Consider the following 6636-nt stretch of genomic DNA (forward strand, 5'->3'; position numbering starts at 1 on the left):
TCGTGGATTCCAACGGAAATTCACGGTCAATTTTCCCCTATAAAATGGTTACTAGCAAAACTTGCAAGCAGTTAAGCCCAACATATGGCCTCACAAGGCTACACAAAGCATTATGGACATGTACATTATCTGCATATCACCATTTTGTATTAAGGAAGAGTATTTTCAAGTTATTGCTTACCTCATAGAGCCGTTTCACCTTCTAATGTATCCTGCGTTCCACCAACATCCTTGTTATCTTCATTCTGGAATAGGTAAGGGTATTTAGACCTCATCTCCTCTTCCGCTTCCCATGTCATTTCTTCCATATTCTTGTTCCTCCACAATACTTTGACAGAAGCTACATCTTTTGTTCTCAGCTTGCGGACTTGTCGATCTAATATAGCCACTGGCACTTCATCATATGATAGATCCTCTGTAACTTGTACATCTTTGATAGGGACAACTCGAGAAGGGTCTCCAATACATTTCCTCAACATAGATACATGGAATACTGGATGGACAAATTCCAATTCGGATGGCAATTCTAACTCATAAGCAACCTGTCCAATTCATCGAAGAATTTTGTACGGACCGATATACCATGGACTCAGCTTACCCTTTTTCCCAAAACGCATAACACCCTTCATCGGCGAGATCCTCAGGAAAACCCAATCACCAACCTCAAACTCCAGATCACGACGTCGGACATCAGAATAAGACTTTTGCCTGCTTTGTGCCGTCCTCAATCGCTCCTGTATCACTTTCACCTTCTCAATGGCTTGGTGAATCAAATCTGGCCCATATAATTCTGTTTCACCGACTTCGAACCATCCAACTGGTGATCTACATCTCCTCCCGTATAGTGCCTCGTATGGGGCCATTTTAATACTGGAATGGTAGCTATTATTGTAGGCAAATTCTATGAGTGGAAGATGGTCATCCCAATTTTCCTTAAAATCTAGAACACATGCTCGTAACATATCTTCAAGTGTCTGAATGGTACGTTCAGCCTGTCCGTCAGTCTGTGGAGGAAACGCAGTGTTGAGATTCACTTGTGTGCCTAAACCCTTCTGAAAAGACCTACAAAAGTTAGCCGTAAATTGAGCTCCTCGGTCTGATATAATAGATATTGGTACACCATGAAGCCTAACAATTTCCTTGATATACAACTTCGCATAATCTTCAGCCGTGTAAGTTGTCTTAACTGGCAGAAAATGGGCACATTTTGTAAGTCGATCAACTATCACCCAGATGGAGTCAAACTTATGATAAGAGCGAGGTAACCCAATAATGAAGTCCATATTAATGACCTCCCATTTCCAGGTCGGAATCTCTATATTCTGAAGCAATCCACCGGGTTTCTGATGTTCGATCTTTACTTGTTGACAATTAGGACACTGGGCTATAAATTCTGCAATAGACTTCTTCATGTTATCCCACCAATACTGCTCCTTAATGTCATGATACATCTTTGTCGAGCCGGGATGGATGGAATATCGGGATTGATGAATCTCATTCATAATCTTCTCTCGCAACCCTGCCACATTAGGCACACATAATCGGCCCTGGTATCTCAGTGCCCCATCTCCTCCGATCTCAAAAGCCGTAATTTTACACTGCTGAATGCTCTCTCTCAATCGTACTAAGATAGGATCTTCATATTGCCGTGCTTTTACCTCGGCTACCAAAGATGATTCTGATATATTATGTACAGTAACACCTCCGTCATCAGAGTCTAACAATCTAATTCTCATATTGGCTAGCTGATGAAGCTCTTTAGTCAACCTTCATCTACCTGCCTCAATGTGTACTAAGCTTCCCATTGACTTACGGCTGAGAGCGTCTGCCACAACATTGGCTTTACTGGGATGATACAATATCTCGACGTCGTAGTCTTTCAGTAATTCAAGCCACCTACGCTACCTCAAATTCAACTCTTTCTGCTTGAAGATGTATTGTAAACTCTTGTGATCTGTGTAGATGTCAACATGGATGCCGTATATGTAGTGCCGCAATATCTTCAAAGCATATATTACTGCAGCCAATTCCAAATCATGGGTTGGATAATTCTTTTCATGCTTCTTCAATTGTCTAGATGCATAAGCAAGCACCTTCCCACGTTGCATCAATACGCACCCCAAACCTATACCTGAGGCATCACAATATACCACATAACCTTCCGGTCCTTCAGGAAAAGTGAGCACCGGTACGGATGTCAATCGATTCTTCAACTCCTGAAAAACTTGTTCACAAGCGTCTGACCACTGGAACTTAGTAGCTTTCTGTGATAACTTATTCAATGGTGCTGATATAGAGGAAAACCCTTCTACAAATCGCCTATAATATCCTGCTAGCCCTAGGAAGCTGCGGACTTCTGATGGTGTTGTAGATCTCGGCCAAATCTTTATTGCATCGATCTTCTGAGTGTCGACACTAATACCTTCGTCAGATATTACATGGCCAAGGAATGCTACTGAGTTCAGCCAGAATTCACATTTGGAGAGCTTAGCATATAACTTACGATCCTGAAGCATCTATAATACTATCCGCAAGTGGCACGCATGTTCCGCCTCCGAACGAGAATACACCAAAATGTCATCAATGAATACGATCACGAACACATCAAGATAGGGCCTGAATATAGTATTCATGAGATCCATAAAAGCTGTTGGGGCATTTGTTAGCCCGAACGACATCACCAAGAACTCAAAGTGCCCATATCTTGTCCGGAAGGCCGTCTTTGGAATACCCTTCTCCTTAACCCTCACCTGATGATACCCTGAACGTAAGTCAATCTTGGAGAAATACTTAGCACCCTGGAGTTGGTCAAACAAGTCGTCAATCCTTGGAAGTGGATACTTGTTCTTTATAGTAAACTTATTCAACTGTTGATAGTCGATACACATCCGTAACGATCCGTCTTTCTTCCGCACGAACAGGACTGGCGCATCCCAAGGTGAAGTGCTACGCCTAATGAAGCCCTTTTCCAGCAAGTCATGGAACTGTGCCTTCAACTCTCGCAACTCTGCTGGGGCCATTCTGTATGGAGGGATAGAGATCGGTTGAGTGTCAGGCAAAACATCAATGCTAAACTCAATCTCCCTCTCAGGAGGAAGGCCTGGGAGTTCATCTGGAAAAACATCTGGAAATTCATTGACCACGGGGATTGATTGTAGAGTGGATGGCTTCGTCTCCGCATCCCTAACGCGAACGAGATGTTAAATGTAACCTTTTGAGATCATCTTCCTTGCCTTAAAATAGGAAATAAACCTACCTTTCGGCGTAGCAATGTTCCCCTTCCATTCAATGACGGGTTCACCAGGAAACTGAAACCTAACCATCTTCGTACGACAGTCAACATTTGCATAGCATGAGGCCAACCAATCCATTCCCATTATCACATCAAAATCAACCATTTCTATCTCAAATAAATTTGGCGAGGTTTGACGACTACAAATCATCACAGTGCAACCTCTATATACCCTTCTAGCAATCATAGAATCTCCTATCGGAGTAGATACCTCAAGGGGTTTACTTATCAATTCAGGTTCAATGCCAAACTTATTAGACACAAAGGGTGTAACATATGATAATGTAGATCCCGGATCAATCAGCGCGTATACATCATAAGAACACAGACAATATACCTGTAACAACATCTGGAGATGACTCGAGATCCTGTCGACCTACTAGAGAATTGGTTCAATTTTGAGCACCACTCGAACTCTGCACTGCACCTCTACCTCTACCTCGACCTGTCGACTGCTGAAAACCCCGTGCTGAAGGTTGAACTGATGAGGAAGAACCAGACACAGATCCAGTCGGCTGAGCCATACCACCACCTCCTCTGTTAGGACAATCCCATATCATATGGCCAGGCTGTCCACAAGAATAACATGCATCAGAACCTCGACGGCACAGTCCAAAGTGGGCCTTACTGCACCGATCACAACATGGTGTTAGGGGTCTCGTCTGATTAGTATCTCTGTGATATTGCGAGCCTGATGCCCGCGAACTCTGACCTTGACCTGAATAGGTAAATCGATCATATCGAGGCCTCTGGAATTGTGGAGGAGCACTAGCTACAGATGGCGCCGAACTCCTCGAAGACTGGGGCCTGACATTGCCTCTGAAGTCATCAGAATACCCTGCAAATCTCGCCCGCTTATGCTGGCCCCTATCTTGCTCCTTATCTGCCCTTTGCTGGCGCTTATGATCCTCCAGGGTCTGGGCATAAGCCTGAATACGGGAAATATCCATGCCCTCCACCAAGGACGCTGTCGTGCACTCATTTATCAGATGTGGTCCCAACCCGTTCACGAACAGATGCACCCTATCACTCATCTCTGCTACCATATAGGGAGCATACCTTGCTAAAGAATCAAACTGCATACTATACTACCGCACACTCATATTACCTTGTCTAATGTTCAAGAACTTATCAGCTCTAGCTCGTCGTATCTCAACTGGCAAGTAGTGACGAAGAAAGGCCTCAGAAAATTCCTTCCACACAGCTGGAGGAGCGTTCGGACCCCTGGATCTCTCCCAACTATCATACCAGAAAACTGCTAAATCCCGTAGCCGATAAGAACCCAACTCTACTGTCTCTATATTACTAGCATGCATAACCTGCAGTGTACGATGAACCTGATCAATAAAAGTCTGCGGGTCCTCCTTGGGGTCTGATCCGGTAAACACTAGAGGGTCTAGATTAATAAAATCACGAACTCTCGTACTAACCGGTTTATCAACAACACCGACTCCCTTTGAGCCTGAGCAGCTACCAAGTTAGTCAACAACTGCACCGCATTACGCATATCCTGGTCTGTAGTGCCAAACGGCGGAGCTGGAGGTGCTGGGTGCCTCCTAATATCCCCCGGAGGAGACGGAGTAGATGAGGTATGAGACGGTATCTCACTCTGAGCCTCACTTTGGCCTGCTCTGGCTTAGGGCACCTGAGTAGTACCCTCTCCCGCAGCTGTATCAAGCCGTCTACTAATTGTTTGCTTCCTAGTTGAAGGCATCGATGAAAGAAAACAAGGTGAATATTAAAGACGAACACTTACAACTCAACTCTACGCACGATCTAGATTCAGGAAGAAGGTAACAACCCTAGATGTCATGTAGCCTCCTGATTATAAATGTGGCGCGCTACATATCCATAATCAAGACTCTACTAGACGCGGCTCATAGACAATCCCTAGGACAGACTTGCTCTGATACCAAGTTTGTCACGACCCAAACTGGAGGGCCATGACTAGCACCCGGCCATACTTATCGAGCACCAACATACATTTTATCTAACCTTCTTTATTATCTTTTAGGGCTGACGAGATCAATATAAATGGTAGACATGGGTCGTGGACAACCAACAATAAAATATGATGGCATGAACATACATAACATGGGATGACTAGACAATCAAGAAACTATATATAAGGTACGAGCTACCACGCTACCATGAGAGACTATACAACGAAAACCAGCCGACAAGGCCTACCAAACTATACATGAGTCGACACCTGTCTATGAGCCTCTAAGGAACATAAGTGTTGCAACATAGCTGGAACAGGGCCCCGACATACCCATAATGTCTATAACAAAAATGCATACCAAGACCACGGCAAGTCTGGAGAAGGGATCTCGCCAACCACCGCTGAACTGGACAGCCTACTATGGTGGGGGAGCTGCGCCTGCCTGTTTATCAGGACCTGCAGCACGACATGCAGCGTCCACAAATAAAAGGACGTCAGTACGAATAAAGTACTGAGTATGTAAGGTAGGGAACCATAAGTACGAACAGTAATGTAGGCAGGGATAGAGAATAAACAACCTGTAACATCTGGATACCTCTGAGGGCTACTGACATGAAATGCGTGATACATATGTATATATACATAAACTTTTAAAACATACGCCTCTGTGGGCATCATCATCATCATATCGTACCCGACCGTAATAGGCTCGGTAAAAATACTGTACCCGGTCACGTGGAGCTCGGTAAAACCCAACTGATCAGTGGTTGCACAATAGGTGTCATACCCGGCCGACTATAGCGCAGCTCGGTAGAGTAAAATAGATACATATATAATGCATGCTGGACTCATGGAACCACGTTCTAAACCTTTCAGAGTGACGTAAGGTCGGTATCCTGTGTAAAAGTTATTAGGACTAACTCTTCACCATGAACCTTATAAGTATCAGGAAGTACCAATAACATTGATAACATAAGAATAAGAGAAGAAACATCAACATCAATTGTTCCATAAGAGGGGAAACAATGTAAGTACTGCTAGCTTCTAAGAGTAGAGTATCTTTGGAAGCTCGTTCATTACATTATGTACAATCGGAGTCGTGAAAAGGAGGGAAAGGGATAGCCTCACATACCTTGTATATACTGCCCCAATCTCAAGCTATGCAATTTTCACGACTCCTTAGTCTACAATAAGAGAAATGATACTATAGTTATCATTCAAGCGTCATAACTATTATGTATCGACCACAACCTATTTTACGATGAAACGGACAGCACCTCCCCTATATATATGACTTCACACAATTCCAAACAATCACCAAACAGCCCAAACAACATCAATAATAATCATATTGAGCCTCCCAAAATAGTCCACGCACAACCAAATCACTTCATACATA

The 6636-nt window shown here is 43.8% G+C and overlaps 1 pseudogene; it reads left to right on the top strand.

Moving 5' to 3' along the window:
* Positions 2195-6636, top strand: part of LOC109220656 — a 19497-nt pseudogene continuing 15055 nt past the window's right edge.

The sequence above is a fragment of the Nicotiana attenuata genome, chromosome 2 (genome assembly GCF_001879085.1).
Source record: "Nicotiana attenuata strain UT chromosome 2, NIATTr2, whole genome shotgun sequence".
Taxonomy (NCBI): Eukaryota; Viridiplantae; Streptophyta; class Magnoliopsida; order Solanales; family Solanaceae; genus Nicotiana; species Nicotiana attenuata.